Raw genomic sequence first — 24,328 nt, 5'->3', positions numbered from 1 at the left:
AAGACACGTTTTGCAAGTCTGATGGTATTTTTTGATTTTATGCCACCTTTCTCAGGCTTTAGGAGTGTTAAACGTGTGAGGATGTGTATTTATCAACCTGTTAAATGTCGCACAGGCATATTAAATCAAGTAAAATCTGGTTTTTGTCAATAGTTCTGAAAAAACTACATATATTTCATCTTTAACATAGATATCCTTTTAAAATAACTTTTATTAGATTCAACATTAACAAACATTTTTACAATATTTAATGCTTAAAACATGCTTAAAAAAACTGGAGCGAAGCTCGTATCACCATTAAAATCTGCTCCTCTGAAAAACCACATGGTTGCCTACTTTATTTAATCTTTTAATTAACATTAATAATCATGATTACAATATTAAGGGCAATAATCAACCATTCGTTTTTAGCACACCACAAGGGTGGTACCCATATGTACAACAAGGAATACTAATTTAACACTGCTGATTTTGCTGTGTTTATTGGTTGTTACCATTGTTGTGATTCATGTACCAAGTGTTAAGGTCTGTGTGTGCCATTTGAAAGTGCTTAAAGTATGTTTTTTAAAAATGAGATATTGGTTTAAGACAGCAAGCACATTGCTCTCCACTCTCACCAATATATATATATCAATATTTAACAGATGCAATTGTCATATAATTTCTGAAATGTAAAAATAACTGAATCTATGTCGGTTGTTGTTGCAATGATGACATAATGGCAGCTTGACATTTTAAATTCATTTAACTATAACTATTAGAAGAATTGCAAAATTCTACGAACACATATCTTTCCTCTTTTTTTGTGTGTGTGGATTTTATACCCTTTTCTCTCCTTTTTGGCATGCCCAATTCCCAAAGCGCTCTAATTCCTTGTTGTGGTGCAGTGACTTGCCTCGATCTGGGTAGACAAATCTCAGTTACCTCTGCTAATCTTATACTGAGCGCATTACCGCGGAGACTTAGCAGATGTGGAGGCTCACGCTATTCACTGCACAATTCACCAAGAGCAAGAACCACCTTAGAGCAACCATGTGGAAGGTAACCCATGAAACTCTACCCACTCTAGCAACTGGGCCAACTGGTTGCTTTGGAACCCTGGCTGGAGTCACCCAGCACACCCTGGATTCAAACTCGCGATTCCAGGGGTGATAGTCAGCGTCTTTGCTTGCTGAGCTACGCATACAATTTTTATAGTATTAAAAATCAACAATAGAAAAAATATAGGTTTAAATTCCACTTTTATAAATTTGTATTACATTTATTTAATATGCCTCAAGGTTTTTTGGGGTATTGGTTCTATTAAGGACCTACAGGATTTTTTTGAGAGTAGGGCTAGGATTACTCTGTTTCATTATTTGTGTTGTCTTTTTCTTTCATTTATTTGTAGTTACACATTTTGCTTTCTCATATTTATTAATTAGATTTTGAAAGTCACTTTTAGTAGGCCTCAGCAGAGGGTTAACCTTCATCCAGACACCCATCTCCAACCTTGAAGTTTTAGGAGTGACATCACTGACATTTAAAGGAGGTGCTTAACCCTCATAACCTACATAGGACAAGCGGCTTTAGAAGATGGATGGATAAAACTTTGAGTTCTTCACCATTTCTCTTTAATTACTGTCACTCTTACTGTCTATTACTGTTTCAGGAAATGATGAAACAAAACAAAAGGTAAGTATTAACCTCTTGTGGATGTTTCAATACATTTAAATTAACTGAATATAGTAGTACCTTCTAATTAATTCAAAACATGAATCAGTTTTAATGTAATTCAATTTGCGATCCCCCTTTTCTCAAATTATTCAAATAGGAATAAAGCACTGCACTAGAGTTACAAAAATTAGCATGTGCTCAACTGTGCAAAACGGAGTCTTGTGAAGGCTATGTGATAGTCGCGATGAATTAACTTTGTGCTTGCGAACCCTCGCGAACGTGGATTTACAATTTCCGAGGCACCAAGCAACGATCCAGCCGGGGGGCCCCCTTTCGGTGTACAACCGGGGGAAATTATATACAAGGAATTTTATATCATAATATTTAAATAATTTCTTACAGCCATTGTAGCCAAGTATATAGAAAATGTTTAATGAAATAAAAATAATGAATGCATGTTTTCTACAGTTTGTCTACAGATTTGTTTTATACAATAGTAATATACAGTGCTGTGAAAAAGTATTTGGCCCATCCTGATTTCTTCTGTTTTTGTGTATATCTTAAACTAAATTGTTTCTAAAATTCAAACAAGATTAAACATTTTGAACAAATCTTGAAAACAAGGCAATCTGATTAAACACAAAATACAGATTTTAAATGATAATGCTATCCATTGAAGTTACCCAATACCCTCTAGGCCTGTGTGAAAAAAGTATTTGCCCCTTAGTTACTAAATCCCCAAATCTATGAAACTGCATTCAGAATGGGGTTCAGCTGGACTAGACACACCCAGTCCTTATTACTGCCAGCCTTGTTCAATCAAATCAACACCTAAACAGAACTTTTTCAGCAGCATGAAGTTGGCTAAAAGGTCTCAACCAGAAGCAGACTATGCCAAGGTCAAAATAAATTCCAGAAATGATGATGAAATAGGTGATTGAAATACATCAGTCTGGGAAGGGTTACAAAGCTATTTCAAAGGCTCTGGGACTCCAAAGAATGTCTCTTACGTTGTCAGTGAGCATCAGAATATAATTCTTCTAGTAAGACTTTAGCCATGTATTATGCACCACTGACCAAATGGCGAGTTGATTTCTTGATCTCCGATATTCTCCCTTGCTATAACACATCTAAAGAGGCAGAATATTTGTATGAATAAACAGAGGCAGAGTTATTTTGCATTATAATAGATTTGCGAGTACACATGACATGTTTTCTGTGGCACACGCACACTCTGAACTAGAGCAGGGAGATTTAAGTGTGTGCTTCCAGTTTTGAGTGAAAGCAAAGTAAACCTGGTACATGGCATGACATGCATGTGATCTCATGCAATAAAAGGGCAGAATGCACGTGAATGGGGGGGGTGTCGTGATTTTACACACCCGGTCCCTTATCAGGCTAATCAAGCCTCCGAGAGGTATAAAGGCCGACTGCGGACGGTGGTGCGAGAGAGAGAGAGAGAGAGAGAGAGAGAGAGAGAAAATGTTTACGGGCATCTGACCATCCTATGTGTGTGTTTGTGTCTTTTTGTTTAGTTTTATATTAAAATATTATTTATATCGTCAAGCCTGTTCTTGCCTCCTCCTTTCCATTGAACTGCTTTACACTGGTGCCACAACCATGGAAGGAGGAGGGATACAGCGTAGTAGAGTTCTCGCCGCTAGCATTCACCCCAACGGAGCAGCCTGGAAGCGGAGGAATGGCCGCGGACCGTGAGGGGAGAAGGGCGGAGGAGCCGCCAGCACAAGTGCGGGCATAAAGCCTGGGCCGGCCTGTTGGATGTGCAGAGACCCGGATCACTTCCGGGATCAGTGTCCGCTGATGGAGGTGGGGACGGTGATGCGGGTTTGTGTTAGTCCTGGTGGACTAACGCGATATCCGGAAGCAGTGCCCCTGAGTAACATCTCCACACGTAGTGTTGCAGGGGCACTCCTAAGTGGAGGGTTCCACTTAGCCCGACTCTTGCGGAGGCCCGGGAAAGCATGTCCATAATTTCGGCGTCCGCCTGTGACTGACCAGCCAGACCCGAGGGGGGAAGCCCAGCGGAGGTTTCCGCATCATACAGGACAAGCCAGATCTCCGATGCTGCGCTCAAGATCTCATCACCTTCACAGGCACCGAATAAGATGTCTAACTCGCCCTGGGACGAGCCACCGCACTCATCCGAAAGCCTATCTGGAGCAAACGAGCATGCCGGGGAATGGGAGGTCCACGGGGATTAAGCCGGCAAAGGTGGTCCTATTGTGGTCCCCAAATCGCCCCCAGTTCTTGCTGCACTGGCCTCATACCGGTAGGTAGAAGGACCGAGGGAGGGAGCCGCTGGGGTGGCTTGCTTTCTTACAAAAGCGAGCCACAACCGCAACGTTGCCATGGTCATTGCCTCGCAATGAGGACATGATGCATCCACGAAAGATGTCTCGGCGTGGGCAGTGCCCAGGCACAAAAGACAGCGATTGTGGCCGTCAGAAGGCGAGAGGTATCGACCACAACCAGGAATAACACACAATCGGAAAGGCATCTTTAAAAAGCCGTGTCTTGAAAAAGACGTTCCAATGTGTGCCGCTATATTCTTTTAGAATATTCTCTTTTGTGAAAAGAAGAAGTATAAAAACAACGTTGCACTGTTTCTCCTAGATGAAATTTAAATCTAATCTAAGAACAAATGCAACATTTTGAGCAGAACACTGTTATTTTAAGGGATTACCTGTATTAAGCTGAGCTTCAGATTTTTGCGTCTCATCTGTGTCAATGGATGTTTATATGAGACACACTGAAGAAGATCTGTGAAGTTTTTGGTGCTTGTGTATGTAATCACTTTTTCAAATTTCCTTTTAAATGCACGTAACCAGCACAGTTGGTCTCACAACAACTGCTTACAGTGGTTGATTGACAGGTAAGGGGTGGCACTTTGTTGCTGTCCTGGATGCATCAACTCCTCAAATGTGACGATAATGCACAGGGTTTGTGTGACTTTGACCTGTAAATGCATATATGATAATTAAATTGTGTTTAGATGACACAGATATCCGATTATAATGCTTACCCTCAGACAAGCTGATCCGAACACATTCCGATTACAACACGTTTACATTTGTCTTTACAATTGTCCTTTTTTTTCAACTGTCTCTTTACTATTTGTAGAAAATGCAAAAACCAGTTGCTGTATATGTGACCCTGAAAAGGTATATTTCATTGTGTCAAATGCTTCTCCAGTCTGGATTTTGCCTCTGTACACTCAGATCAAGCTTCTTACATTATCCAAATGAACAGATGCCTGGAGGAATTTCTTGTCCATGTGCTGTCCATTTGATTTCCCCAGCACCTGGGCCATGTCAGCAGAACCCTCAGTCAGTCTGCGGGAAGCTCACAGCCAGACTGACCTCTTTTATGGAAGAGAGAGTTTTGAGCAGTCTGTTTTCATGTTGTTGTTTTGTTGACAAGCCAAAGAATGTGCAGCCATGCAGAAAGTGATAGAATGCAGACCAACTGCCTGCTGAATCTCACCCGACCCAAGAATAGGAATACAGCAGCCAGTTTTCATAAATGCCATGAGTGACATTAGAAACTGTGTTCCCTCCCATACAATGAAACACTAGAGGAATGACACAAGATGGATGTGGCAGGTGAATATCATCACCTGCCAAATATATAGTGGAGACCAGGAAGTCTGAAGTATAAATATTGCATACACACAGAATGGTTAATGTGCATATACAATTTCCCATGCACATAACAGGATTTATAAAAAATAAACATGCCATAAATATGTGCATACCATTCAAACTCTCTCTAACTTGTAAAAAACACCCCCTTGAACTCTGGACATTTTGGGGCTGCCACCTGCAATTTTTCACACTCAAACTGAAAAGCACACCATTCACACTTGCTGTGGAATTATTGCAACAACACAAAATCATGTTTTAAAAAATCCCCTAAATAATAATAAAAAAATACTTCAATTATTCATAAATAATATAGTATATGTTTACAATCTTATGATGAAGAGAAAGCTTAAAACAATTGTCCTAACTTTGTAAGCATTCAATTCTGGTTCTGTTCTTCTCCCTTTAAAAACTTGTATTTCATTCCACTAGATGGCAGCGAGTACTAGAACTTTTTTCTTTATCCTCTTACATCACAATATGCAGATTTGAAATGTAGGTGGCACTCTATAGCATGTCTGCTCTCACAGATGTACTTGTTCATAGACATTCAGCCTAATTTTTAGTTCATGCACCTCAGTTGAATATATCGACCTATGAGTGGACTAAAAGCTCAATCTAGGTATCATTAGACAACTGAGAGCCTACCCTTTGCGATGATATATAACATTTTATCAGCAATAGTTGGTAACATATCTTTTTCCGATTATTTGTTTAGAATGCTTGTCCTGCTGGACTGCATATTTTGTTTTGAAATCTAAGATATATCATTGGATTATTCACCCAAGAAAGCTCAGACAAGTTATTATTATTATTATTATTATTATTATTATTATTATTATTATTATTATTTATTTTTTTAGAAATCTAAGGTAAAAGCAGATATAAAGTTTTTGGTTACTTAGGGCTTACATCAGCACTAATTTGCGTATTTGATGTCTTCCAGAAATCATATTTACATTTTTTAGTCTTTTGAAAATCTTTCAAACTGTGATATTAGGGCAACATACCTATGTATAGGATATTTGATATATGACTTAACCATTAAGGTCTTTGTAAAATACTTTTATTACCCACATTACCTCTAGGTGGCGCTTATTTGCGATGCGGATGTTTTTAAACCTTTTTTATTATTTTATGTAGCAAAAATGCAAAGGTCATGGTGTTCTGTGAACAGTTCAAATGATACCACATATGCCTGACTTATCTCGCCAGGGAGTTTAGCTTTTAAGCGTAAACATATTTTTGTGATTTAGCACCCACATTTGGACCCATTGGTGGGTCCATAATGTTAAAGGGGTTTTAAACCATGAAAAAATATATATGAGAAGCTGAATTGCATAAGGAATGTTAGGTTTATGCTTACAACAATCAAAAGTTATTTTGCAATGGGGTGATAATGAAATAAAGCAATCTTCAGATATGTAGGTCGTAAATAAAGAAGCAACTTTACATGGTTTTCAACTTTTCAATATTATGAATATCTCAAGTGGACGTGTAATGGGAAGCAATGAGCTTGCTGTCTGTTATTTTAGGAATGGTGCACAACCCTGGTGTACAATACCATTATGTTGTCAGATGGTGCTGAAATTCTCCTGATGAAACCACAATAAAACTCAGATAAAAAATTGTTCAAAGTGTGGACTGCACAAAGAACTTGAGGGACATATGGAGGTGAAGAGAGTCCTTGTAGTGTCAAGTTGGCAGAAAGCCTTCTTTCCAGCTCTGGATGAAGAAGCTGTCTTATACTACACAAAACTACCTTTGCTTCATTCTGTCTTCTATCCACAGGGGCCTTAGGGGACACATTCACAGAACAACTGATTTGCTGTTATGTGTTGTGTTTTTAATGGGCTTCTCCCATTTGCGTTGAACAAACAAAATGTTTTTTGTGCACTTTAAAGTAGGTTACAGCCATAGCTGTTAATTTTTAATCTACCATAATGTGATCTTTCGTTCAATGTAATCATGGAGGATAAGTGTTGAATCCGCTATTGGGCTGCAATCACCAGGTGGCTTGTCCAACTGTATGTCATTGCTCAGCCTCAAAGAGCTCAGTGTGTCTCCTCAAAGTCTGTCAATCAAGTGTGCTGGCTGAGAGCAGTTCTTTCCGCATCCTGTATTACTATCTCAAGCACACTGCAGCCATGGCAGAAACACAATGGTCAAACAAAATCTTTAACTGAGCTCTTCCAGAAAGAAACAGCAACAGTCATGTATAGAATCAATTTTGATGCTAATGTTAATGCTTAATTTGTGCCCTACAAATCTGTGCGTTTTATTGTACTGGCTCAACATAGAGATGTTAATGTTACTGACCTTGTGAGAAATCTTCTTTACTATCTCTGGTTGATGTGATTGTATCATTCATTGGTCTGGATCATACTGTATAACATCAGAAAACAACATTCGGTCATATCGTGAATGAACTCAGCATAGGAATGATTTAATCGTATTACGTTTGCTTGACCAAAGCAACATCATTTTTTTATTTGAACCTATCTCTGACCTATCTTTTAGTCTGTCCCTTACATATCTTCGCTATCTGTTGTGTTTGATGATTAGGCTATTACTTATAAACACCATTAAGTGTCGGGATACCAGTTGGCAGTTCTTTCTTTCTTAGAAAGGCAGGACAAATAATATATAACCCAGGGTTAATGTATTACACTCGATACACTACATTTCCTCCCCTTGTGTTAAGAAATTCTCAAAACAGTTTCTCTTAAACAGAACATTGCAAATGTTTTCTCTGCAAATAAATTATAGCAAATCACATGGCTATGATGCCTCTTGTTTTTCTCAGTTCTTATAGATCAAGAGGTTGAGGAGGTTTATGAATACGGGTTGGATGAGGTTTCTCTTCACATGTTGGAACTGGTGTTTGTTGCGCTTGACATGGAGACACAGCAACATCTTGTGGTGCTGTTATGTCACTTCCACTGGTAGCAGTAACAGTAGATGTGAACAGAACATCTGTTGAAACACTTACTTGGGGAACATTTGATCATCTCAACTGATCAATATGTTGTATTCAGATGGTATCTGTTGCAATCTCCACTGTATAAGAGAGTGGTCCTATTTTTACCTTAACATTTGCAGGCATCCATTTGCAATCCCTTTTGAAATCAGCTAAGCCATTTGTATCTGGGTGGTATAGCGTTGTGTCATGCTTGATTCTGTTGCTTTTTAGGAATGCCTGGAACACTACAAACTGGGTCTCATTGTCACCAGTCCTATTCCTGGCCACCATACAAAGCTTCTAGCAAGTGACTTCATCTTCACCACTCCTGGGTGCCCAACATGATGCTCCAAGACTCGAGTTTGCAACTTTGGTGGTATGACAACTCTTAAACCGCACATGATGCAACCACCATGTGGAGTCAGTTCATTACTACATTGATAGAATTGTGAAAACCGAATCTTTTGCTCTGCATTCCACCAATTTTCTGTAGAATATACCTGGGATATATGATCTTTTTAGCTGTAACAGGGGAACCCTCAAACTGAGCAAAACGTAAAAAATCCAGAGGTATGCATTCTTTTCCTGGGTTTGCACTACCAAGGTCTAATAGTAGACGTGAAAGTCTGTCAGCATTTGCGTGTATGTGTGTTCTTTAAACTCAGTCTGGTATCTATGTTCTCCCAGAAACAATGCGCATTAATTTCCATGCAGATAATGATTGAATCGTTGCACCTCCCTATCTATATGTGCATAATTATTTTGTGGAGAGCTGAGGGACTGTGATGCAAACTGTTCCATCACTCATGACGTGTGACAACACTGCTCCGATGTCATATGGTGAGGCGAAGCATGCCAACTTAACTGGTTTGAGTGGGTCAAAATGGGTCAACACCAGTTGCTTTCGCACCATTGGGCCAGTGCGAGCCAGGGATATCAACTGGTCAGCACCAGACCTCGAGCCACAAGACCAAAATCAGGGGGTGGAGAACAGTGGCTAAATTTGGCAAAAACCTGTTGTAGTAATTGACAAATCCAAGAAACAACCTCAATTGTGAGACGTCTTTCAGGTGTGGAGCCTTTGCAACAGCTCTCAATTTGTCATGACACTTCGGAAGACAATTTGCATGAATTTTATGTTCTCAGAATGTCATGCTACTCTTAAAGAACTAACACTTGTCATGTCTCGCATGAAGTTCGTTGAAGCGTTGTTTACCAGTCTTGAAGTATCTGATCCATTGCCTCTATTATAATGCAGGTGAAAAAGCCCTCATGAGGCAATGATGAAAAAGCCCTCATGAGTGTAAATGGTCAGAAAACCTTTTAGTACTCCTCCATTTTCATCTACAAATATGCTTCCACCAGGTTTATTTGATTGAAACGTTGTCCTTCCAAGAGAGTAGCGAAGATATCCTCTAATCTCTGTAGTTGATATTGTTCTGCTGGAAATTCAGGTTGATGGAGATTTTGAAATACCCACACAGTTTATAAATTCCATTTTTCATGGCAACAGGAACAACTGGAGTAGCCAAAGGGCTCTAGTCAACTTTGGAGAGTATTCCATCAGTGTCCAACTGATCCAGCTCAGTTTACACTTACTTACGATTTGCATAGGGGACTGGGCGAATTTTACTTTTGATATGCTTGCTGCAACAACTTTGGTCCAGCACGTTTTTAATTTTTTGTGCATAGTTAGGCAGGAACTGTGACTTGCAGACTTTTTATGGATTTATGAAAGCCTTGTTCTGTCTCTCTCTCACTGAATGGTAACTCCGAACGTCATGCTGTTTGTAGTTGTCCTATTTTTGCATTTCTTGCATGTTTCATTTTTGAATCTGCGCTGGTTTCACCTTTTTGCATTTGCAAAAAGGTTTACATATATTGGTCATTTTATTCACAGACATCTTCTCTCCTGATTGCAACTCTACTTCATCTCTAGCAGCTGTTTCCATGGCGACTGTGATTTCCAATGTATGCTTGGAAATGACATCTGCCTCCGTAAGAAGCCTCTTCTGTATACTTATTTTTAACAAACTCAACAGACAAGACAGTCTCTCAGTGCATCATTCAGTACATCTTCAAATTGCCAATGTTCTGACCACATATTAGGTTCAGTTACAAAAGCTACGATTGAATCTCCTTCATTCTGGTTCCATTTATGTAACCATTTAAGTTCACACTGCCTCTTGCGTGACGTTAGTGTGTTAAATATGCATATTGTAATTCCTATTCATTTTATAATAATATAAACTGTATAAGTATTAATCATTATTAGTCAGTATTAATAAAATACTTTATTAATTAAAACTACTTTATCTTATAAATGTATCTTTATTTAGAAATTGACAAACATAGTTCAAGTAAAAAATAAAAAATCTATTTGGTTTTAAATTAACCATAATGTTAAATTTCACATTATGCCATATTTCTGATGTTGTTGAATAGTATTACTATTATTATAAACTTTCCTTTAAAAACTCGACATCTTCTCATAGCAATACAACAAAGGAAATGATACATAAGTAAAAAAATATCTTCAAAAAAGAAAAAGAAAAAACACTTCATTAATCTCGTATTGGTTTAACCCTTGAATTATCTTCATTTATGCTTTACCTTAAAGGTATTGGGGGCAATTTTGACCCCACACGCTATTTAACTTATTTACCTCAAATTTAGAAAACAATACCATTAATTTGCATATAAAATAAGGAATTTTTATGTTAAATTCACTTCAGTGAAGATCTTCATTCCTAAATTTTATTTTTGGAGATTATGCCATGTGTCAGGGACAGACTGCTACCATCTCCTGGTAAGAATATTTTTATATTTATTTGAAGTTAAATTAAGTGAAATTACAACAATTAACCAGCAGGTGGCTGCAGAGGTCCATTCATATGTCAGGTTTTGGCAAACAGATTTGTTTTAGTTCTTAAACAAGTTATATATATTTAGACATTATCAAAGACATTTTTCAAAGTTAAGCTTTTTTTTTTTTTTTTTTGATGTTTTGAAGTGTCAGTTTTTGCAATGATGCCCCATAAATGATAACATATGTACTACAAAGACAAAACTTTGAGTAACATTGTAGTAACCTATTATTTATTTCAAACATTATTTATTTCAAACATATCAATTTAATAATTTATTAAGTTAATAATAAGAAATAATAAAACATGTCAATAAAACCAACAGCAATTTTTTGCAGTTTGTGCATATCATGCTGCCTTTCACAGGACACACCAGCCACCTTTTCCTTTTCCGAGGAGGAGCTGCAGCTTCGTCATCTTCTGTGTGTTAGTGTGTGTGTGTGTGTGCGTGCGTGCGTGCGTGCATGTGTGTGTGTTCATTGTGGATGTGTAATTGTCTCTTCCTTTCATCTCTCTCTGTGTGTATGTGTGTGTTTCTGAGTATGTGTGTGTTCATTGTGTATGTTTAATGTTTTATAAAAAATGAATGCTCTCTGTTGCAGTCTCACTCATTCCTGTGTTTGTGTATGTGAGAGCATGTGACCCCAAACACCATGAAAGGTACTTTTTTTTGTCACACCACCAACAGAATCCAGCCCATTTTTATTTTCATTTTTTTTATTTTTTATTTTATTGTGTGTGTATAGATATGTAATGTCAGCAAAGTTACGAAATCTCATGCCACTGAGATAAAGGAAACCATGTTTTTTAAATTAGCAAAGTTCAGCAGGGGTCATTGTTTACCCCAATACCATACAAGGGTTAAGTAACCTCTGTAGAGAATATTTTAATATCTGAATTTAAACATTTACTTAAAAATGTATTTACTAATATCTAACAATATCAATAATAATTTTATTGAGGGTGATGTTGTGTAGTTTAAAAACCCCATAACACTTTAACTCAAATTGTTTGCGCATGACACACTATTTTAGCTGTTTACTTCATCAGTGGTGGTTGGAATGTCAGGCCGTTTAAGACATTCCTCCATACATCAAACTTCCTCCATAGCACTTTAAGGTAAAAAAAAAAAAAAATCTCAGTAGAAATATATGGGTTATACAAGTTTTGTGGTTGTGCAGAGAAAACCGGATTGAGTAGCATGAGTGATCCCACTCTGCACTCTGCTCTCCTGTCTCTGGAGCACAAACAGGAAGCCTGCTGGACTTGCGTGCACTTGCATGCTCCAGAGATAGTGCATGCCACAATCACATGAAACACAGCTGAACGTGTGAGATGAGAAGCATATTTAGAACGTGAGATGAATGTCATTGAATTTGCAAGCGAAATTTCGGCCGTTGCTGAAACATTTATGTGAATCACATGAAGCCATTCCGCCTTCCTCCTGCATATCTCTGACAGAATGCGTTCCGCATACTTGTAACGTAAATAGAATGAGGTACACGTTTCTTGCCACATGGTGCCGATTTTCATAAACATGATAGAGACTATAATCCAAAATGTTAACCGGTTTTCAAATTTTGACCAGTATAGTGTCTACCGATATATTGCCGCCCACCCCTACATCACCGTAGAAACCTTATACCTGCATCATGAAAACATCCTTGTCGTTCCGTCCTCAGTTCGATTCCGAACTGAAGTGAGAAGAAGTTAATGTTGAGTGCTAATTTAATTTTTTAATTTAGCCTTGGGTAAAGAATTGAAATCCTCCTAAATTAGTTGAACACAGCATCAGAGTAACATTGAAAATATAAACAAAGGCCTGACCTTTTGGTGATGCAGACAAGAGAGCAAGGAGGACATTTTGGTGGCGCAGGCAAAAAGTTTCTATAGGGATGTATGGTTCTGAAAGAGTGTTGGACAATAATACCCTCTGTGACAAGGCGGAGGGCGGGGCTGGGTCGGGTCATGATTATACACACCCGGTCCCTTATCAGGCTAATTAAGCCTTTTGAGAGGGATAAAGGCCGACTGCGGAAGGTGGTGCGGAGAGAGATAGATTGTTTATGGCAGCTGACCTCCATGTGTGTGTTTGTGGCTTTTTGCAATATAAATAATAGTTTTAACAATAAACTGAACGAAAAACACAAAAGCATAAACAGAGTAGCTCCATGTCATTCTCTCTCTCTCTCTCGAACCATTGCCTTTATCCCTCACGCAACCCCATCAGGCTGATTGAGGACTGGGCGTATGTTGTTCCAGCCCGGCCCCACCCTCCTCCGCTCTACACTCTCAGTGACATTAGCCACGTTTCCACTATCGGGCCTAATGAGGGTGTGCAAGTGCGTGGCAGGACCAGTTGCATTCCCACTGTCACTTCCGGGGCTTCATTGTGACTCATCTTGGCTTTCTGGGGGCCAATGGCCTTTGGCTAGCCGATTACCCTCGGGCCAAACAAGGCCAACTGGGGAGTGAGGCAGGGTCAATGTCAAAGGAGGAGTTTCGCTAAACTTGCCAGGTTATGTATCCAGCGCACAATGGAACAGGTTCGGGAAAAATAAAAAAATTGCCGGTACAGTACAAATCCATTAAAATGCACTATGGACAAAGCGGTGACCAAAGAAAGTACTTTCCATAGTTCGAGATCATGGACAGTGTGCTGGGACATCGCCCGCTAGTTAGAGGAGAGACTACTCAGGACATTGGCAGTTACAGTTGTTAAGTGGTCAACGCTAACTTTTCTTGTTAGCTAGCTAATGTTTACAAGCGATATCAACCTGATATTCTAGATAACATGATACCTCAGCTTGAGCTTCCCTCTTGCTTGTGAAATGGGCTGGGTGTGTGATGTTGGCACCAGGGCGGTGTGTCAATGGTGGGAAGGCAGATAGATTTTGGGTCTAGCAGCATGAGGTCTGAGGCTATTGGCCTCGGCTGGCCAGTTGGTAGCCCTGGCTCGATAATGGAAAAGTGGCTATCGATACCTTAATAAGAGAATTTCAGAAATTATATAATTAAAATAATATAGAATAATAAGGCTTCTGGTTGGGCATGATGTGCAGGTCACTTACTTAAAACTTCCTTAAACTTGTTTTAGTATCTGTTGTCGGATTGATTGTAGAGCATGTATGCCATATTGAAGATCTCTCCCAAGATGCACAGGTAGGGGTGCAATCCAAATATAATTTTTGCTTGTGCTCAGTAGACCAAAACTCCCCAGTAGGTTTGCTATTCTCGTATCTCGCAAGCATGCCTAGGCATACTGGAGAACTAAGATAATAGTGTATATTACACTGCAGACAGGATTTACTGCAGAGATAGCTGTCACATGTGTGGGTGACCTCTCCTGTAGATCAGCAAAAAGGCATCAAATCTCCCCCATGCCCATCACGTAACTTTCCAAAACAGTGCCTGCTAGAGCCCTTGTTCAACTACTCTCCTCTTCTCCAACTAAATCTGTTTATAAGAATGAAGTGAATTATGCTACACATTCAAATAGTTGTGGGAATGTACAAATGTTGATTAATATTACAGTAAATCTGTTCTGTTATTTACATGCAAGAGTGGCGAAGAAACATAGAGTAACACAAAAATACTGTACAGAGCAGAATGATACGATTGATGAGCAACATCACAACTTGCTGTATTTATACAGAAACAGATGTGCAATCACTAAGTTTGCCAACTGTCCTGTATTGGCTGGGATGTCCAGTAATTTGGTCAGACTGAAGACCTCCCGTATGGGACACCTATTGTCCAGTAAAGTAGCTGTGAAATTCTTGAAAGGGACCATTGGTAAGACGTCATATATTGAAAAACTCAAAATACTCACATGCCGATAAGTTGGCAGACAAAGTGGTCACAGGTGTGCGTATATCAGCTATAATCAATTTGTTCATGGGTCATCCAATCAGAATTCAGAGTTGGAAATATCTGTTTTTTAATGTTATGTTACTATTTTATGTCGCCGATGCAGGTCTTTTAATTTGAATAATCTTTTTTTATCAATATTTTTATTATTTTCATATAAACAATTTACAGAATCAGTTCCGTATACAAGTAAACAATCTTATCTAAGCACCCTCCCACCCCTCAATAGATAGAACACTTTAATGGACATTATTACAAGACATTAAGCTGATGTGTAAGAAGAAGAAAAAAATTGAAAGAAGAGTTACATTATCGCATCAGCATTTTCAATCAACGTACCAAATCTTTTCGAACATCGATTTTTTTTTATTTTTTAGATTAAACATAATTTTTTCTGCAGGAACATAGGCCATACAACATGACTGGGTGGTTCTTCTGATTTCCATTGTATAGCTATACATTTCTTTCCTGCTATCAGAGCCATCTTAACAAAACATAAATTCTTCCTTTAATCCAGTTGGAGGACTGATTCATCCCCCAACAACATAAATCTCAGATCAGATGAAAGCTTACCATTAATAATCTTGTCAATAGATTGTATTATATTTCTCCAATAGGTTACAAGTTCCAAACAAGTCCAAAACATATGCAATAATGTACCAATCTCTGTTTTACATCTAGGACAACATTCTGAATATGAATCACTTATCTTTGTGTAATCTTTCAGGTGTGTAGTATACCCTGTGTATAATATTAAACTATATTAATCTATGCCTACTGTTATATGAAAATGCTTAAGCATTTTTACAGATGAATTCCCAAGTATATTCCCATTTAAGCCTAGAAGATGATATATCCTCCCCATACATGACAATGAAGTTGGTATACATATATGACACAAAACCTTTGGACCCTTTTTTCTCACTTATAATATTGTCTATTGAGTGTGAGCAGAGGGGCCTTAAATGACTTCCTTGTAAAGTAATAATATGATGTCTAATCTGAATATATATATAAAAAAATGTTTAACATTTTAACGTTTAACAAGATTTCTCTGCTCCTGGGAGTCTTGGCCAGAGTTCGCTAGCAAGGGTCTTGCCTCTTACTGATAGCGCCGCGTTGGCCGAACAGGGTATGTTTCTCGGCGATAATGTCTCTCCTCGACGGCTCGCCTTGGGTGATTCCGGACAGGAGGGACCTTCTGTCCCAGGTGCAGGGGACAATATTTCATCACCGGCCCGAGCTGTGGAACCTTCATGTTTGGCCCCTGAAGGGTACCAACTGAGGGACACTGGGTTTTCACTTGAAGTTATCGAGATCATTCTAAGTGCTAGGGCTCTACTAGAAGACGTTACACCAATAAATGGGGTGTCTTTGAAAGATGGTGCAGTGCACATAATGCAGATTCAGTTAACTGCCAGATTGCTTCAGTTCTGGACTTTCTGCAGGGAAAATTGTCAGCAGGCACATGCTCCGCCACTCTCGGGGTTTACGTGGCCATTCTATCGGCTTGCCACACCTTGATTGAGGGAGTACCGTTGGGGAGACATTCTCAGCTCGCTTGCTTTGTTCGTGGAGCCATGCGACTGAGACCTCCTGCTAGGACCAGGATCCCTTCATGGGACGTAGCAATAGTCCTTGAGGGTCTGGTTGAGACCCCTTCGAACTTCTAGAGTCAGCGTCTGATAAACGTCTGACTCTCAAGATGGTTTTTCTTATGGCAATTACTTCTCTAAAAATAATTGGGGATCTGCAGGCTCTGTCTGTTTTGCCAGCCTGCTTAGATTTTGCCCCAGGAATGGCTAAAGCAATTTTGTACCCTCATCCTGACTACCTTCCTGAGGTTCCTTTCTCGACTGTACATCCAGTCACTCTCAAAGCCTTCTACTCCCCGCCGTTTACTACGCCGGAGCAGGAAAGAATTCACAGACTTTGTCCAGTCCGTGCCCTTCAGACTTATATCCACCGCACTAGCCAGTGGCGTAAGTCAGGCCAACTATTAATTTGCCATGGGGCAGACTATGTCGCATTGGGTGAGGGACGCTATTGCCCTGGCCTACAAGGCACGGCCTAAAGCTTCACCAGTAGGTATCAGGGCTCACTCTACCAGAGGGGTCGCCTCCTCTAAACCCTCTGCAGCATGTTTGTGATGCGGCAGGCTGGTCCTCTCCGCACACATTCATTAGATTTTATAGTTTGGATGTTCATGCCACTCCGGGCTCTTATGTCCTTGAGTCAACATCACAAGCTCATGTCTGAGACCTCTCGCGCTCTTGTGAGCACAACTACACAACCGTAAGGGGTCCGGACATCCACAGTGCGGCGGCGTGGGTATTCTCGTTCCAAAAGCGCTAAATCAGCACAGCATCAAAGTGTAGCTTTTTGACAGGGAATGTCTCGGGTTACTTAACTGTAACCCCTGTTCCCTGATAAAAGCGGAACAAAAAAAAATAAAAAATACTTAAATATTGATCTGTTTTTCACCCACACCTATCATATTGCTTCTAAAGACTTGGATTTAACCACTGAATTCGTATGGATTACTTTAATGTTGCCTTTTTGTGCTTTTTGGACCTTCAGTGTTCTAGTCACCATTCACTTGCATTGTTTGGACCTACAGAGCTGAAATATTCTTCTAAAAATCTTTATTTGTGTTATGCAGAAGAAAGAAAGTCATACACTTCTGGGATGGCATGAGGGGAAGTAAATCCATCCATCCATCCATCCATCGTCAACCGCTTATCCTGTGTACAGGGTCGCGGGGGGCTGGAGCCTATCCCAGCTAACATTGGGCGAAAGGCGGGGGACACCCTGGACAGGTCGCCAGTCCATCGTAGGGGAAGTAAATGATGAAAGAATTTTCATTTTTGGGTGAACTATCCCTTTAACTGGACTGAAAAAAATAATATATATATATATATATATATATATATATATATATATATATATATATATATATATATATATATGTGTATATGTGTGTGTGTAATATGCATTTCCACTTTTTTTTAAATATAAACCAGTTTTCATATAATGTGCATAAAAAACTATAGTGTGATATATATAGTTCCTGTGATGCAAGATTTTGGTCATGCAGCACTCACCTTATGGTATACCATGATACCATTTTATCTACTCCGAATGAGATTGCAGTATGTTTTTCATTACTCAACTAAGAACTTACCCATAATGCATTACTACAAAGCAAATACACTACTTATAGTACAGGAAAAACACTTTTATGTCCTGCTTTTTCAGATACAACACAAGAAAAAACTCTTTAATCCTCCCATGTTTGGGATTATGCTCCTTTAAGAGTATTTGTGACCACATTAGTAGCAGTACATTTAACTTTAGGGATCACGGAGCATAATTTATACATCAGATTGGCAACAAGTTAATGGCATGTACATCATCAGGGCTTGATGGGGCATCATTAGTGGCTTGATGATTGCTTTAAACACTTAAAGTTGAGCTTTTGCATGTTTTATGACATTGCAAAAATGTGATTAGTGACCCAGTAATAGTGCAGAATCTTCTTCCTTTTACACCATAACATTCCTTTAAAAAAATTAAATAAAATAAATTAAAATCCTAAAACATTAATTCCATTTTATATTCCAGATTTTCAATGGTCTCAGACTTATGGACCCCTCCGGACATATGCATAAGTAGTCTTCATCTATACTGATACAGCTAAGTTAAATTACATTTTTCCAAACATGATTTGGTGTGACAGCAATAGTGTGTGAAAGGACAGATATTAATGGCCAAGCATTTTTTGCAGTGAAGAATGTAATCATGTTCCTCTGCATGAGGGATCTTTGTAATTAACCTCAGTTTCATTTGCAGCATGTGTGCATTGCAGCCGTCTCATCTGTGTGATCTTTCTGCCATCTAGAGGTCTAATACATACATGCAGTTTTTGCTTAAACCAGAGTTTAAGATGAGTTTACGAGGTCTCTTTTTTTGACCTACTACTGTTTCAACAATGCGGATTTTCTGCCAGATGATATTGATATTAACTAACAGATATTACTCTCTGCTTTTTATTAAACCAAAAAACAGTATATATTGTGGGGTGGTGGACGGTGACTTTGAAAAAGTTCAAATAAATTGTTTTGGTCAATACATAACTACCCCCACCCCGAATCTGGGAGGGACAGGGGAGGGAAACCAAAATAATTAAAATATGGGGGAGGGTGTACATCATGCTGGGGGCTCCCCAGCCTGAGAGAACGAGGGAGGAATGTGACAGGGTGGAGGGTGGGACCGGGTTGTGATTCTACACACCCGGTCCCTTATCAGGCTAATCAAGCCTCCGAGAGGGATAAAGGCCGACTGCGGATGGTGGTGCAACAGAGAGAAATTTACAGTTAGCTGACCGTCATGTGTGTGTTTGTGTCTTTTGGTTAATTTTTTCATTAAACTATTATTTATATTGTCAAGCCAGTTCTTGCCTCCTTCTTGCCCGTCTAAATCCCTTTACAGTGAACTATTTAGAGTTTTCTATATTTCTGCATAAATATGACCTTAAACATCAGATTTTCACACAAGTCCTAAAAGTAGATAAAGAGAACCCAATTAAACAAATGAGGCAAAAATATTATACCTGGTAAAATTTATTTATTGAGGAAAATGATCAAATATTACATATCTGTGAGTGGCAAATTTATGTGAACCTTTGCTGTCAGTATCTTGTGACCCCCCTAGCGCAGCAATAACTGCAACCGTACGTTTCCAATAACTGTTGTTCAGTCCTACACATCGGCATTTTAGCCCATTCCTACATACAGAACAGCTTCAACTCTGGGATGTTGATGGGTTTCCTCACATGAACTGATCACTTCAAGTCCTTCCATTACTTTTCTATTGGATTAAGGTCATGACTTTGACTTGGTAATTCCAAAACATTAACTTAATTCTTCTTTAACCATTCTTTGGTAGAATAACGTGTGTGCTTGTAGTCATTGTGTTGCTGCATGAGCCACTTTCTCTTGAGATTCAGTTCATGGACAGATGTCCTGACATTTTCCTTCAGAATTCACTGGTATAATTCAGAATTAATTGTTCCATCAATGATGGCAAGCCATCCTGGCCCAGATGTAGAAAAACAGGCCCAAACCATGATACTACCACCAACATGTTTCACAGATGGGATAAGGTTCTTATGTTGGAATGCAATGTTTTCCTTTCTCCAAATATAACTCTTCTTAATTAAACCCAAAATTATCTATTTTTGTCTCATCCATCCACAAATATTTTTGCCAGTAGCCTTCTAGCTTGTCCATGTGATCTTTAGCAAATTGCAGACGGGCAGCAACACCATAGTGCCCTCCAAGCTTGATGAGAAACTCCAGGCTCTGGGCTAAAACAGCTCAATGTGCAGCTGGATCCTGGACTTCCTGTCAAGCAGACGTCAGGTGGTTAGAATGGGCAGCAACATCTCCTCATCACTGACCCTCAACACTGGAGCCCCGCAGGTCTGTGTTCTCAGCCCACTCCTGTATTCCCTGTACACACATGACTGTGTGGCAACACATTGCTCCAATGTCATCATTAAGTTTGCTGACGATATGACGGTGGTAGGTCTGATCACTGACAATGATGAAACAGCCTACAGAGAGGAGGTGCACACTCTGACACACTGGTGTCAGGAGCACAACCTCTCCCTCAACGTCAGTAAGACCAAGGAGCTTGTAGTGGACTTCAGGAGGAAAGACGGAGAACACCGCCCCATCACCATTAATGGAGCACCGGTGGAGAGAGTCAGCAGTTTCAAGTTCCTCGGTGTCCACATTACTGAGGAACTCACATGGTCCGACCACACTGAGGCCGTTGTGAAGAAGGCTCACTAGCGCCTCTTCTTCCTGAGACGGCTGAGGAAGTTTAGAACGAACCACCACATCCTCACACTGTTCTACACCAGCACTGTAGAGAGCATCCTGACTGGCTGCATCACTGCCTGGTATGGCAATAGCACCGCCCACAACCGCAAAGATCTGCAAAGGGTGGTGCGAACTGCCAGACACATCATCGGAGGTGAGCTTCCCTCCCTCCAGGACATCTATAACAGGCGGTGTGTGAAAAAAGCTCGGAGGATCATCAGAGACTCCAGTCACCCGAGTCATAGGCGGCTCTCACTGCTACCATCAGGCAGACAGTATCGCAGCATCAGGACCTGCACCAGCCGACTACATGACAGTTTCTTCCCCCAAGCAATCAGAATGTTGAACACTTGATCTCTCACGATCAACAATCATCACTGCACTTTATTAACCATCATCTTGTACCACACACTGGACTGTCAAATATATTCTCCCCAATTCAACGACTGACTGTATATATATTTTTATATACCCTTACCCTTATTTTGTATTTTTATTGTATGTGTATTCTATATTGTGTGTATTGTTTACTGTACATTGTATATTGTGTTGTGTAAGGATGTGTATATTTGTTATGTAAACTGTGTTGTGTAAATAAGTTGTTTATTGTAATTTGTACTGCTATATTATTCGGAACTGCACACAAGACTTTCACCTACTGTTGCACTTGTGTACACAGTAGTGTGACAATAAAGTGATTTGATTTGATTTAGATTTTTGATGTTCTTTATGGAGAGCACTGGCTTTCTCCTTGCAACCTTGCCATGCACCCCATTGTTGTTCAGTGTTCTCCTGATGGTGGAATCCTGATGGTACCTACCAACAGTGGTCCGAGGAGGGACAAACCACAAACTGGCTACAGGGTGTTGGGCTCTCAAGGCTCATAGATGCACAAGGACAATGAAGGTTATCCCATCAGGTCCAAGCTGACAGAAGGTCTACTGTGGCACAAGTCACAGAACATTTTAAATGATGGTTACGTGATGAATGTGTCACAACATACAGTGCATCAAACCCTGCTGCGTATGGGGGTGTGTAGACACATACCAATCAGAGCGCACATAATGACCACTATCCACCATCAAAAGTTGCTACAATGGCCACATGAGCGTCGGAACTGGACCTTGGAACAGTAGAAGAAGGTTGCCTGGTCTGATGAGCCCTGTTTTCATTTACTTCACATGGAAAGCCATATACATGTGTGCCATTTACCTGGGGAAGTGATGGCAACAGGATACACTGTGGGAAGACGACTGCCAGTGGAGGGAGTGTGATGCTCTGGGCAATGTTCTGCTGGGAAACCCTGGGTTACCCATTCATGTAGACGTCAATTTGACACGTGCCACCTACCTAAACATCATTGCAGACCAGGTATTCTCCTTCATGGCAATGGTATTCCCTGATGGCAGTGTTCTCTTTCAGCAGGATAATGCACCTTGCCACACATTGTTGGGGAATGGTTTGTGGAACATGATGAAGAGGTTAATCTCAACCCCAATGAGCATCTGTGGGATGTGCTGGACCATAAAGTCTAATCCACAGTGGCTCCACCTTGCATTTTACAGGACTTGAAGGATCTGCTGCTTATGTCTTGGTGCCAGATTCCAAAGTACAGCAGTTATTTGAGTTACCGTAGACTTTTTCTGTTCTAACCAGTCTGGCCATTCTCTGTTGATCTATCTCATCAACAAGGCATATTCATCTGCAGAACTGCTGCTCACTGGATGTTTTTTGTTTTTGGCACCATTCTGTGTAAATTCTAGAGACTGTTGTGTGTGAAAATCCCTGGAGATCAGCAGTTACAGAAATACTCAAACCAGCCCATCTGGCACAAACAATCATGCCAAGGTCCAAATCACTGAGATAACATTTTGTCCCCATTCTGATGATTGATGATAACATTAACTGAAGCACCTTACCCACATTTGGGGCAGTGGTGGCTCAGTGGTTGAGGCTCAGGGTTACTGTCCAGAAGGTCAGGGTCAGGTGTTCAAGCCCCAGCACCACCAAGATGCCACTCTTGGGCCCTTGAGTAAGACACTTAACTCCAGTTTGCTCTGGGGGATTGTCCCTGTAATAAGTGCACTGTAAGTCGCTTTGGATAAAAGCATCTGCCAAATGCATAAATGTAAATTTGCATGATTTTATGCACTGCGCTGCTGCCACATAATTGGCTGGTTAGATAATTGCATGGATGATTGAAGTTTTTTTTTTTTTTTTCAAATTGTAATAGTCATTTTTCACGTTATTAATGTCCAGACTATACATTGTGATCAGTTGAATGGCACTTTGGTGGGAAAAAGTACCAATTTCTTTCCATAAGAGCAAAATATGTACATTATTGCAAACTTTTGGCTGCCAGTCTATATATAATATACATTTACAGTATTTTTTTGTATTGCAATCCCAGATATTCAGTGTAGTTCATCCTTTGACCAAATGAATGTGATGGAATATAGAATAATAGGAGGTCACATAAGTACTGTGGAACTAGACCATTCAAACCTTTGTAAGTTGTTAGAATTATTTTAAAATGAATATGAAATTTAACAGGTAGCCAATGTAGCGACGCTAGGATTGGGCTGATATGATCATAATTTTTGGTTATAGTCAGCACTCTAGCTGCTGCATTTTGGACTAACTGAAGTTTAGTTATGAAACATGCAGGACATCCTCTGAGTAGTGTATTACAATAATCTAGTCTTGAGGTCATGAACGCATTAATTCGTTTTTCGCCAATAGAAACAAAGTGCATTTGTCGTAACTTAGCAATATTTCAGTGATGGAAGAATAATGTTCTACAAACATTGGAAATGTGGTTTACAAAGTACAGATTGCTATCAAATATAACACCTCGGTACTTAGCTGTAGAAGATGACGTGACTGTACATCCATCAAGAGTCAAATTATATTTTAGCGTCTTATTTTTATAAAGAGGTTTTTGGTCCAAACATTAGTACCTCTGTTTTGTCGGAATTGAGCAGAAGGAAATTTCTAGCCCATTTCATTGATACACTCTGATAACTTGGAGAATTGTGACATTTTGTTGCTGTCCTGCAATGGGTTGATGTGAGGTGTGGGCACGGGGATGTTCACAAATATCCGGTAGTGACTACCGTTATTAAATTTCGGGGGAGTAAAACATAGAGTGGAGGCTGCAGTTCATCCACTGTTTCTGGTGTAGCAGAATGCAGCTTTCTGGCTCATGCTTCCCCAAGTGTTACTTCATTTGCTGTGCTGTGAGTGGCTCTGGGCAGTCAACTGCGAGCCAATCGCGATAGCCAAGCCCCTTTATAAATCGGGACTTTTCGTTTGACAAGTGACGTCACCGGCAAGCGACTGTTACCTTGTTTACCTGCCTAGTGATCTGACGCCTGCCTTTGTTATCGGTTTCATCGTAGCGCCGCAGAATCTCCGGTGCTG

This window comes from Xyrauchen texanus, chromosome 34 (genome assembly GCF_025860055.1).
Source record: "Xyrauchen texanus isolate HMW12.3.18 chromosome 34, RBS_HiC_50CHRs, whole genome shotgun sequence".
Classification (NCBI taxonomy): Eukaryota; Metazoa; Chordata; class Actinopteri; order Cypriniformes; family Catostomidae; genus Xyrauchen; species Xyrauchen texanus.
This window is presented reverse-complemented; position numbering follows the sequence as displayed.